Raw genomic sequence first — 13,407 nt, 5'->3', positions numbered from 1 at the left:
GGGTGCTTCTCAGTGCAATGTGCGTGACATCTCACTCAAAACAGAATGAAAACAAAGGAAACAATAGATAACAGTTGATCAACACAGAGACAACATATGGACTCGACTATCTCAAAGAACAGATACAGACTCTGGCATGGCAGCACACTCAGCTCCAGCCCAGAACTCACGGGTACAATGGGGGTGTCGAGGCTCAGATGTGCAGGGATGGTGTAGACGTTCTGTGTGTATACTCGCTACTCTAGACGACGACGCTGGACCATATATGAAGAAGATGATAATCTGATGACCCAACAGCTACTACTTATATGTACAACCATAAAGAGCCACCAACGGCTCATAAATGTCAGCCATCTAAGTCTATCTCCAAACTGAGTGGTGGTGGTGCCCTGGCCACGATGTTCACTAAACCACCGTCCGTATCCCTGCCACGTGTCACTGCCCAGCCCAGAGAGTCCGTCCAGTGTGAACCAAAACAGACCAACTGTACTAGAGTGTTTTGTGAAAGTGACACTGTAGCCCTGCTAAAGGTTGCCCGCCACAAAACCACTCACCGTCTCGGTGAGCCGGAGCCTGAGTAAAAGCATTTTCCGAAATCCTTGTACCTGTGCTTTAAGGTCTTCAATGATGTCTGACGTTATTTTCAAAGCTTGTTGCAGTGCGAAAATCGTAGCATCCCGATCCAAGATGGCACTCTCGGCGACCTTCAGAGATCCCTCCATAGCTCCGTATATGGCAAAGTGGCGCTAGTGCATGGCAACTAATTGTTCCGCTCCAAGCTCTATGGTGGCGATAGCATTCCTGCAGTCTTGTAATACTTTCTCCGAAAGGTGTAGCAGAGAAGTAGAGTCGGCCACCCCTGAAGATGATACTGGAGGTCTCCCAAGTGGCACAGGGGGCTCGCTAGGAGTAAGTACTACTGGTGGAGTAGGAGCTGAGATGGTGGTTGCAGGAGTAGTCTGTGATATATTGGCATCAGTATGGGTGAATATTGGAGAAGAAGGTAGAGGAATCTCCGAGGAAGAAGCCGCCGACTTGTCATGAAGTTTGGAAGTAGACACTGGCCCAGTAGAGAGAGGGTTGGAAGACAGAGAGCGCCGCGGAAGATGTGTCACCTTAGTCTGTTGGCTCTCAAATATTGGCAAAGAGAGTAGAGACTCTGCTGTATCTTTCGCCACCTTTGCTTTGATCTTCTTTTTCTTCGTGATTTTAGGATCAGCAGGAATGTTTAAGGATTTTCTTTTCCCTTGCACACTTCGTGTATCCTCATCTGCTTCGTCTGGTGTAACATGTATATTTATGACCCACGTCAAGAGAGGTGCTGTGAAACATTTGAAGCTGAACTGCACAGACCTCACTTGGGCCCGAAACCTTTTGGCTCTAGGTTGTAACGATGAAAAAAGAATCTGGTGAAATCCACAGGGTTGGACGTGGAGCAAACAGTAAAGGCCTTCCCAATGGGATAATGTAGTGGGCAGTTCACATTTTCCCTTATCTTCTTTGGCATCTCTAGCCAGAAAGTAGTATCTAAAGATTGCCAAGAGCTGTTTGTTTCTTTCATAATCCGGGTGATACGTACTGAGCATCTCCTGACATGCCTAAATGGTGGCATCCTTGGAAAGCTGAGAGAAAGTTTGGGTAGCAAGCTTCACAGATGGAAAGGTGGTCATACCCATAGCATGGCCTAACCGTTTAGCAGTGAGTTTGTGGCCCTTGACCTTGGGAATGTTCTTCAAAAGATCATGTATCATCTCAACAGGAACAGTAGTTGGCAGATCGCAATCAGCCAGTGCTGTGAGACCCATAGTCTGTAGGTGGTCCTTGGAGAGGATTTCGCTTAGATATGGTCAAGACGGTTGTAGATAAACAGTCAAGGAGAATGGTGTGGCGATTTTTAGATGTAGCCAGCCGACTCATGATGGATGATTTGATGATTGCGTTTCCTTTTACCTGGTTTTTTCGCATTTGTTTCTTTGGACGCATCCGATTCAGAGGTAGCTTTTGAATCCGATTCTGAGGTTGGGGAGGCTTTGTAACTTTCATCGCTGGCATCACTGGAAGTGAAGTCATCCAGATCTTGGCCACTAGTTTCTAAGTCATCCTCCTCCTCAACAGAACTCAACGGTTGAGGTGGTGGCTTCTTTATTAAGCCTGCTTTTCTGGAGGGTTTGATGCTACCCACCATGGGAATTGCACAACTTCTAACTGATGTGTATAGGCCACACCCTCGTTGTCTGACTGAGGTTGTTCCCAATTCGCAGCCAAGAAGAACATTCAGACACTCAAAAGCTGATCCACAATTGCATACATATGACAACTCTGCAATTACTGTATATTGCTTTCACCCTGTATGTATGTATATAGAGCTATCTGTAGTTATCCCACGGAAGGAGCCGAAGCGGAAGAAGCCAAAGAGGGCAGAGCGGTCGAATTGGGTAGAGCGGCGAGAGATGTGTGTGATTAGGGTTGCTTTGGAGGGAAAGCGCGACGAATAAAGAAGGCCAATAAAAAAGGTAGAGGTTGCGTTGGGATTTGACGAACTGGGGACAAACGAATCGGGTAAGGGGAGGTGGTAGGGCTAGGTGGTGGTGAGGGGGAGGGGCGAGTTGGGAGAGGGACGAGTTGGGGAGGGGGTAGGGCGAATTGGTGAGGGGAGGGATGAGTTGGGGAGAGGGGGAGGGGGCGAGTTGGGAGAGAGGGGGAACGAGTTGGGGAGAGGGGGAGGCGGCGAGTTGGGGAGAGGGGGAAAGGGGCTAGTTGGGAGAGAGGGGGAGGGGACGAATTGGGAGAGAGGGGGAGGGGGCGAGTTGTGAGGGGTGGGGCGAGTTGGGAGATAGAGAGGGGCAAGGGCATACGGTATGGGGACGAGGGCAGTAGAGAGGGCGAGGTTTAGTAAAGAGGGGTGAGGGCAGTTAGGCTTAGGAGGGAGTAAGGGGGGTTAGTATGGAGGTAGGAAGGGGTTTAGTGGTAGTGAACGTTTATGTAGGAACTGTAAGGCAAATTAAGAGACTATAGACAGACAATTTCGTGCTACTGAGTGAAGCGTGGGAACGTAGAAAAATCTCCCAATGACCCAAGTGTGTCACACTAGAAGAAGGAGAAGATGAAGAGAGTTTTAACTTCATAGGAAACTATCACAGGAGACTTACAGATCTATTGAGGAGTTCAACTAGAGGAACCATAGTAAGAGCATCAAACAACACTGATGATAGAAAGCATTATCATCAAGGTGGTTCACATTTAGAGAAAGAATGATTGGATTTCAAGAAGTTCAAGACGAGACAAGTACCCCGATTACACAGTGTAGAGAAAGGATACCTTAGGAGGAAATGTGGATACGTCTACAGGCATAGCAGAGACTGAGAGTGTTGCATAGACATTAACAGAACATCGGTTCTGGTGGGAAGGTAATGGAAAGAAGAGAGATGGGAGATTCAGGAACCCTACTAGGCATAACAATTACAGGTGGCGAAACGGCTGTAGACTGTTTACTCAGAGGGATAATAGCACTTGATTCTGGAGCCATTTACCAGCGGCAAGGGAACACCATCCAAAGTTACTAGCTGGATCGCTCCTTGTGGCAAAATTTCCTGTACCATGAATGGACCTTGCCAAGTTGGGACCAACTTCTTTGCTTTTTTCTGATATCTAGTTTGATACAGTAGCACCAATGATCCTTGCATGTATTTTTGGCTTTCTGAGATGGCGATCGTGCCACGCCTTGCGATGAAGCTGCTCTACTTCAAGAGCCTGAGAAGCAAAATGGTGGCTTTCTTCCAATAGGGCGAGACGAGAAAATGAGGCAGACTCCAAATCCCCATTGGCACTGAGACTGCCTACCCGTGGAGATCCTGAGTTGAATTCAAAGGGTGCTATTGCATCTAAACCTAAGGCTAACTGAAATGGGGTGTGGTCGGTCGTGGCTTTGAAAGAAGTGCGGTAAGCCCAAAGAGTGTCGTGGATAGCTTGAGCCCAAGACGTCGGATGTAGATGACATGCTTTCCTTAGAAGGGCTATCAGAACCTTATTGGTACTCTCGGCCTGTCCATTTGCTCTAGGGTAATAGGAACAAGACTTATAGTGAAAAATCTTGTAGTTGGCGAGCAAGGTTGAAATCATTTCATTAACAAAGTGATTGCCCCTATCACTGGTGATCTCCAAGGGACATCCAAACCTGCACAAAATATTTTCATATAGAAACTTGGCTGTATACAGCATTGTCAGTGCAATCAGTTGTTGCCAGTACCTTTGCCCACTTGGTTGCATAATCTGTAGCCACCAATAGATACTTTCGGTTACTTGGTTGGGCAAGGGGAGCAATTGGACCCACAAAATCTATGCCCCATCTCTCAAAAGGCAGCCATGCCATAGAGACCTACAGAGGACGGTTGGATTGCTTGCTTGGTTTAGGTCCACAGCACTGACACAAATCACATACTTTCACCTAAGCAATTGCATCCCGGAAAACGTAGGGCCACCATAGACCACTCTGTAGAATCTTTTGGGCGATGATGCGACCAAGGTAATGCCCACTAGTGGGACCACTGTGGGCATCCTCCAAAATATTCTTAACTTCATGATGGGAGACACACCGTCTCAGAACACCATCTGGTCCTGATTTGTAGAGCTGGCCCACAATTAGAGTGAATGGCTTGGCCTTGACTCTAAAAGCAATCTTCTCTTTTGCAGTGGAGACGCATTATCAGGGTACAGGCCAGTAGATAGCAAATGCAATACATCGCCGTACCACTCCGGAGTGGTATCCACCTTAAAGAGACTGCTATCTGGAAAGTCATCTGCAACCCCTGTTGCTTCTTCACCTGTGTGAATGCGAGAGCGGTGGTCAGCAAGGGCATGATGCTTGTCGGGCCTGAGTACCACTTCGAAATCAAACTCTTGAAATAAGAGTAGCCATCGCCATACTCGACCTGCAACTTGCGGCTTATTAAGCAGATAGCACAGGGCATGGTGATCAATAATAACTGTGAAGTGGACTCCTAATAAATAATGGCGAAATTTTGTAAAGCATACACAATAGCCAAACCTTCCCTTTCTATGGTGCTATAGTTGCGCTCTGCTTTGGTGAGTAGGCAACTTGCATAGTGAACAGGGCGATCCAAGTTGTACTCCGTACTAGGTTGAGTCAGCACAGCACCCACAACCAGTTGAGTGGCATCAGTATGCACATGAAAAGGAAGAGACCAATTGGGAGCCAGTAGAATAGGCGCTTCAATTAGGCCGTTTTTGAGGTATGCAAATGCTTTAGCCTCAGGTTTGGACCATTGAAAGGGGACAGTAGCACTGGTGAGTCGGGTCAGTGGTTGAGCCACCTGTGCATACATGCGTGTAAACCTGCGATGATAGCCTGTGTGGCCTACAAAGCTCTGCACACCTTTTGGATTGATGGGAGGTGGTAACTTCAAGATTGCTACTATCTTCTCTGGGTCGGGCGCTAAACCTTTAGCAAACACTACATGGTCTAGAAGTGTATCTTCAGTGACCAAAAAAATGACATTTGTTCGGATTGAGCTTCAGGCATGCCTCCCTGCGCCTCAGAAAGACAGTAGAGAGCTGAGCGAGGGGCTCCTCTAGATTTTCCACTAGGGTTGAACATTTGAGCACTCGAGAAAGCTGAAAAATCATCCATGAAGATGCGAAGATGATCCGTAAGCAAATGACAGAATATGAGGTATACTACTCGATTGAAGGAAGGTGGAGCGTTTTTCAACCCAAACGACATTCTAGTGTAGATAAAAATACCCCGGGGAGTCACGAAAGCCGTTTTAATTTAATCACCTGGATGGATACCCAACTGATTGTATCCACTGAACCCATCCATGAAACTGTACAATACATGCCCTGCTATATCTTCTAGCACACGCTCAGTGAAAGGTGTGGGAAAACCATCTAGGATAGTTACCTTGTTCAGAGTGCGGTAATCTACGCACACACGGATTTTATTGGACTGCTTCTTAGGCGCTATCACCATGGATGATAACCACTCAGAGTGCTCCACAGGTACAATGATCCTTGCCTCTTGCATTTTTTCTAGCTCTGACTTGACAGTCTCTGCATACTTTGGGTTGAGCTTGTAAGCTCGGCCTCTGACAAGGTTAGCCCCTTCAACCAGAGGGATAGTATGGACACCCAATTCTGGTGGGATCCCTTCCAAATCCTTGTAGGACCAAGCAAAAACATCTTTAAAAGAGTGTATAAAAGAGACTACCTGATCGAGTAACGCGGGATGCTCCCATAACCAAGCTGTTAAGAGGACGTGCTGAGGGTTGTCAGGGTCGCCTAGGTTGACTTCTTTGACCGGGTTAGGAGGTGTAGCTGGAGAGGGTGCCTCAGAAGATGAAGAGTGAGCTGCCTCTTGGAGCTTCGCTCATGGGCTGGTGTTTGATCGATTGGAAACTTTGCATACTCCTCTTGTAACCATCCTGGTGGAGGCTCCTCGAAGGGTAAGTCTCTAGACACAGCAGAGTGCTTTTGAGTGGGCGGGGCGTCAGACCTGGGAGATTTTAGAGGAAGAGGTGGAACGTTGGTGAACTCATGCAGAGGAGATTTCTTTCCCCTCTGGTGATGTGTGATAGGTTCACCAAGGCCGACGACTTCCATCAGAGGAACGCTTGAATCATGGTCATCAGGGACTAACACACTTGCTTCTTTGACAGACACACTTTCTGTTGTAGGACTTGGGTCACTGGTGTCAGCCTGAGGAGTCGGGAGAGAGTGTGTTACAGGCGGTGAGGCTTGAATGGAGACCACATAGCACGGCATCGATTGGGTAGCTTCCAACCATTGCAGCAGGTCTTCGTTAGACCCGTCAGGTGGGATAGGCTGCTCGGGGTCGGGGTTGGACTGTACTGACAACGAACTGTGATGAACCACTGGATCCATACCTCCTTCGAGTCGGATTGGTTGCATGGGGGAGCCAGGAGTATGTATCCACATGGCGTCGTTTCCCCAATCATGAAGTGCCTTAGTATGCCGCAACCATGGTCTACCTATAAGCAAAGGAAATCCTCCCTCCACCTGGGGAAGATTGTCCACCACAAAATCCAAGCTAAAGGTGAAGTCTTGTACCTTCAGAGGCATCTTATCTACTATGCCCACTGGATAGACTGTCCTCTGGTCAGCCAATGTAACAGTGAATGGAGCGGGGCGGATAGGTTGCAGACCTAAAGCCAACATAGTAACCTCTGGCATCAAATTGATCCCGGATCCTCCATCCACTATGACGCCTGAGAAATGATGCCCAAGAATAGATACAGTGAGACGAGGACTTTTGTAGTCAGTAAGGGGAGCAACTGGATAAGAAATCATGTAAGACTTTGAGGGTTGTACAGGGAGGTGCCCGCCACTAGGCCCTGCACCCGGGTACAGAGACTGAATGACTCATAGGGTGTCACTTTTGAGGGTTGCATCTAGCCGGAGCATCTCATAAAGGGACACTTGTTGAAAGGTGTTCTTCAAGATTGCTTCCGGTGTGGGCTTAGCTCCTTCAATCTGGGCTTCCTCTGGAACTTTGACCTGTTCCAAGTCAGCCATTGCTTCTAAGAAGGCTCCATCAATGTCCGAGAGCATAGAGACTGGCCTACTCTTAGCACCAATGAAGGACTTATCAGTTTGGTCAGGTTGTAGAAGTGGAGATGGACGAGATGGACCTGTTGGCAAGCTGAGACCAAGAGCTGCTCTTTGTGCCGAGTGAGCACGCCAGCGGGCTCCCCCACTTCTTGTGGCCGAATTGTATGAGTAGCAGGTGATGGCTGAGGGGTGGTGTTCATTGCAATCAGATTGATCTTTGGGAATGTGAATTCTTGTTGATTCTGAGTTGGGCCTGAAGATGAGGATGCCCTTTGCTTGGGACAATCCTTACTGTAGTGGTCTTTAGACTCCAGACAATGACGATAAGGAGGAGACCCTTAATGTAAAGGACACTTGCTTTGGTAATGGCCATATTCTCCACATCTATAGCATAAGATGAGCCGATTTGATGGACAAAACGGGGGACGAGGTGGTCTCTATTCTTGTTGCATGGAGTTGGAAGCTGAGGTGTAGAAGCTCTGAGGGGCTGAGGGAGAATGAGTATGATAAAAACTTTTAGACGGAAAAGTACCTGACATACCTTGGACAATAGGGGTATTGAGCAAGGTGGCATGTAATTTGAATGGCCATAGGAGGAAACCATATTAGATGTTGGTGCTAGCCCTTGTTGGAGAGAAGGACCTAGACTTTGTTGTATTTGCCGCAATCCCTTGATATAGTAGCAATCCTTGTCTTCATGCCGAGACTTTTCGCAGAAATAGCAATAAGCACGAAGGGGACAGTCCTGTGGAGGGTGTCTTGAAGAGCGACATGAGCTGCACCATACCATAGCCTTAGTTTCCTGCTGAGACCTAAGCTCTTCTAGCTCTCTCTTGATTTGATCCAAAGCGTCGTGATGTGGGGGCTTCTCCTGTCTAAGAGAGATTGATTTCTCCTCTTGAAGAGCGCGTTGTAGTTTTAGGGCTTCAAGTTCCCTACGTAAAGAAGTCAAAGGGTCAAATGGACTCTCCAAGAGTACAGAGGCAGTCTCTACCTGAGAAGAGTCGGCAAACAGCTTCCTTGCCCCCTCTATCCTAGTAACAACCGCAACAAACTCCTCCAAGGTGGCATCAGGTCGGAGATTCTCTCTTAGTTTTTGCCGAGAAGTTGGAAGAGCCTTCTCTACCCATTTCTTGACCATGAACTCACCTGGTGGTTGAGGAAGCTTGGCGACCAGAGACTTTGTTCGGGTCATGAGTTCTGCAAAAGTCTCTTTGGGCTGAAGCAACAGGTTGGCCAACTCATCCAGAACTCTTTCTTGGAAGTCCCCTGGTCTGAAAGCTTTACAAGCTGTTGTCTTAAAGCTGCCCAAGTTGAAAAGTGATTCTCTACAAACTGATTGTACCACTTGTCTGCTAAACCATCCAATGTTGATGGAAACAGCACCAAATAAGCATCTTCTCTATTAAGACCATGACCTCTACAGAGAGATACAAACCTCCTTGCATGGTCGTCTGCATCTTCTGTCAAGAGTCCCTTGAAAGTAGGAAACTTGATGTTTACCTTGGCCAAAACACTCGCCAATGCCTCCATGACCTCTTGCTCAGGAGCCTGTTGCTCAATAGCTTGTTGTAACAAAATGGGAGAGAGCTTTACTGGGGAAGGTGACTTGGAAGATGTAGAACCGGATGGAGGAATGGATGATGTCGTATGTGGAGGTATGGGTGATGAGGTTGGTGGACTTCTACTAGGTACCAGGGTTGATGCCTTCTGTGGTAGTGCTTAAGAGGACTCAGTAGTGCGCTTTTTCGCTCTAATTGACCGCCTTGTATGTGTCATGCAGTAACCACAAACCCAACCAAGCTTTGGGCAAGAAGACTCTTAACTGGTGAACACCGATCTAGACTCTACTAGACCAGGGCGAGTGACTAGACCACCTGGCTGGACTAGGAACGAGGGAGGACAAGACCAGAGACGAGGAAGGACTAGACCAGGACGAGAGGTGGTTGGACCAGGGCGAGAGAGGACCAGACCAGCAGGGCAAGAGACTAGGTCAGCTAGGCTAAGCTATCTAGGGTGAAACTGGACCAGACCAACAGGCTGCACTATGCAAGGTGAAGTAGGCGAGGCTAGGTAAACCCAGCTAGCTCCTCGATTTGTAACTCAATAGATAGTGAGACTTCAGTTAAGGTCCCACCAGGCGTGCCAAAAATGAGAGCACCTGTAGTGCGGATAGTGTGTCGTGCTCTCTAGAGTGGGTGCTCCTCAGTGCAATGTGCGTGACATCTCACTCAAAACAGAATGAAAACAAAGGAAACAATAGATAACAACTGATCAACACAGAGACAACATATGGACTCGACTATCTCAAAGAACCAATACAAACTCTGGCGTGGCAGCACACTCAGCTCCAACCCAGAACTCACGGGTACAATGGGGGTGTCGAGGCTCAGATGTGCAGGGATGGTGTAGACGTGCTGTGTGTATAGACTCGCTACTCTAGACGATGACGTTGGACCATATATGAAGAAGATGATAATCTTGATGACCCAACAGCTACTACTCATATGTACAACCATAGAGAGCCACCAACGGCTCATAAATGTCAGCCATCTAAGTCTATCTCCAAACTGAGTGGTGGTGGTGACCTGGCCACGATGTCCACTAGACCACCGTCCGTATCCCTGCCACGTGTCACTGTCCAGTCCAGAGAGTTCGTCCAGTGTGAACCAGACCAGACCAACTGTACTACTATGTGTCCTGTGAAAGTGACACTGTAGCCCTGCTACATTGGCTCACTGATGAGACCAATCAAGTTTGAGGGTGGAATGGACCTTATTGTTCACCATAGTTCTTTGCCAGTTGAGTCAGCTCCCTTACTTGACCACCCTCCACCAGGTGCGCCTGACCTTTTGGAGTGGTTGGCGGCCATGGAGTCTATGCCCTGCTATATAGTTTCTATTCAGTCTATACCTGTGGATCCTCCTAGCAGCCTCAACGTAGTAGCTAACTCAAGTTTGCCACCTGCGTTGAACATGCTGCCCTTGACCCAAATGCTTCCCCTGACCTAGATGCAGCAGCCATGTCTACCACCATATAGTCTATGGGGCTAGGTGAGCCCATGAAGGATTCACAGAAGGGATAAAAAGTCATCTTTGAATCAATTAGTCCCAAATGACACCTCTCCTGCAACTAAACCATTAAAAGCCAAAGCACCCTCTGGATCGGTAGACTCACCCTTTGAGAACCCCCCCCGCCCTTTTCTTCTTCACATAACTCCTTAGAAAGAGATTTAAGCATACTAGCATCAGTTATCTCATCATATGGCAGCAAAACTACGTTCTCATGGCTGTCCATATCTTCAAAAACCTCCATATTCTCTTCATCAATCAAGGTATGGCTACTAATCAACACAAAGTCAATCATGGCATTTCTCATGGATAGTCTACTTATCAAGAAGGTCCACAACAGGCATACTCTTAATTATAACATGAACTTGAGGCACTCCTTAATAATCATCATCCAACTCTTGCACACAAAAGGTTTCATAGGCCTACAAATCACCCTCAACTATTCCACATGAAGGAGAAAAACACTCAACATCCATATATATTCTCTTCTTCCATTGTAAACACACAATCATCACAGAGAGAGAGAGAAATGAAATGAAATGATATATTAACGTCTACAAAAGGCCAAAATGACCTATGAGACCAACTGTTACAAACTGGTGAATCTAATACAAAGTCTGTGTGCTGAAAGAAAGACTTAACATCCTAAACAAAATGTTGTAGTGAAAGCGATTGTGGGGGAAAGACTAGAGACTCTAGTCAATACAAAGGTACAAAATAATGAGGGGTGCAAGAAACTTAAGCTACCAAGTAGGGGATAATCCTTCAGCTCAAAGTAAATCTAGCATCAATCGTTGTCGAATCTCCTCGATGTCCTCCATGGTCAAAAACCTGATTGGGCATCGTGCGTGGCGCGGCCAAAATAATCCAAATCCTCCTCTGTAATCTTCGTCTACGCTGGGATGACCTCCTTTGTAATCGTGGACGCCTGGATCTCCCTAGGTCCATCGCACGGTCAATCAGTGTGCCTCTAGTGGAGGTGGGATCCGAACTCTGTTGCAGAACCTGTCCGTCCAGCTCTCTAGTGGTAATGGCTGGCGTGAAATAGTCCGTGACCTGCCGTTGAGTTTGTCTCTCTGGTCACCTCAACAAGCACTCTCTATGTCTCCTCAACTCAAGCAAGAACAGACCCCAGCATCTGATCCTGGTATCCCATAACTTTAGAAAGTGGTCCAAAACCCTCCCTAAATAAGCAATGGAATCAACTGCGAATCTCATAGTATGCGGAGCAATGACAAATGTAATCCAGCTCTGTCTCTGGCTCCCTCTGGCATACACGACATACCCTGGCCTCAGCCGAGACTCCTCTATATCTGCCAGTCTCAATCTCAAACTCGTGTGAGGATGTGCGTATCTGGCCAATAGCACACTGCACTCCATATGATAAATGTGTATCCATATAGTTGGGCCTGACTACAAAGACATCTTCCGTGAGTTGAAGAAAATGTTCTCTGTAAAAAGCCATCTTTGTGCCCAACTCCTGAGTAGGCTCTATCCAAGTCCTCTTAGTGTCCATCTGAATCAAGTCTTGATGGATAAATCTAGTAATCTTTGTCCGTCTCACAGTGAGAGAGGGAGCCTCCAAAGAGTACTGGAAGGGAGGCAGTCTATCCATGCTAAAACTATGCATCTAGAACCAAGAAGTCATTTGTCCATACCAGCAGGCTGTGTAGGGCCAAGAGTCTGGACGACTCGAGAGCAAGCCGGGCATATTTGTCTCTGGGAAGGTCCCACAAGCTATGTATGAAAGAGACTGATCTAGTAAGTGCCTCATTGGAGCGGTAGCTAGCTCTGCTCTATAATCTCATGAGGTACTTGGGCCTCGGCTCTAATCATCCGGGAAATCATAGATACCAAGGGTCTCTCCATCCCTTTCCATCCATTAGTGTTGCCAACTCTGCCATGACAACCAACTGAGGGGCCCCAAATCTGCACCCCATACATCATAGCTGAGGTCACCAAAGTATCAAAAAGCGCGAGAGATAGAGAAAGAAACAAAAAAGAAAGCTTTATTAGCGTCTGCTAGAGGCCGAACTCGGCCTATGAGACAAATCAGTGTACAACTGTCAGTGTCCTCTGGATATCAAAAGAGGACAGAATGATAATAACAACATGAAAAGAGGTAGACTAAGTACCGAGCTGCTGGTGTGATGTAGTGGATGGTGGATGGAGCCCTACTACTAAGGCTCAATATGCAACCTATATGCGTAGGGTATACAAGACTGTGCTCCATCCAGTACCATAGTGGGGGTGTGATATCCGATACATAGGTGATGGCGAGATAAAAATCTCCTGGAGCATAATCTCTGGGTGTGTGTGGAGGTAGGCTATCCGCTCCTGGATATGACGATGATGCCTGGCCCGAATCACTCCCCCTGTGATCTCGGGGTCCTGTAACCTGGTGCTCGCGGTCTCCGTCTGGCTCGGAGGTCCTCAGCCCGCTGAAGTGTAAAACCCCCCCCTTTGTCGGAGACGGCACTAGTATAAATCTTTGGAAAAACTCAGTGAGCTGTGACTGTCGCCCGCCACTCGTAGTGGTAGAAGGGACCCGTAGCAGAGCATCTCTGTGATGCTGTATCTCGACCAAGAACTGGCCCAGTCGACGCTGATTTACTGACTCCATAATCTGACGGAGTGAAGGGAGCCCATGGAAGATGGTAGTGTATCTCTCTCTAATGTCACCATATGCTCTGCACCTACAAATGTAATGCTCCTCGCTCTCCACCTCTTCTTGGCATAACCTACATAT

General features: G+C 47.5%; 1 protein-coding gene and 2 pseudogenes across 2 annotated transcripts in view; 1 reads left to right on the top strand and 2 right to left on the bottom strand.

Moving 5' to 3' along the window:
• LOC147444507 (flap endonuclease 1-B-like) overlaps window positions 1-13,407 on the top strand; it is a 98,094-nt gene that overhangs the window by 74,070 nt on the left and 10,617 nt on the right. The gene's annotated exons all lie outside the window — the stretch shown is intronic.
• Window positions 3,489-4,119, bottom strand: LOC147444509 (uncharacterized; annotated as a pseudogene).
• LOC147444508 (uncharacterized) lies at window positions 11,424-12,123 on the bottom strand (annotated as a pseudogene).

The sequence above is a fragment of the Adiantum capillus-veneris genome, chromosome 13, assembly GCF_014529385.1.
Source record: "Adiantum capillus-veneris isolate H3 chromosome 13, ASM1452938v2, whole genome shotgun sequence".
Classification (NCBI taxonomy): Eukaryota; Viridiplantae; Streptophyta; class Polypodiopsida; order Polypodiales; family Pteridaceae; genus Adiantum; species Adiantum capillus-veneris.
Note: the sequence above shows the minus strand (reverse complement) of the source record. Positions and strands in the feature narration are given on the sequence as shown.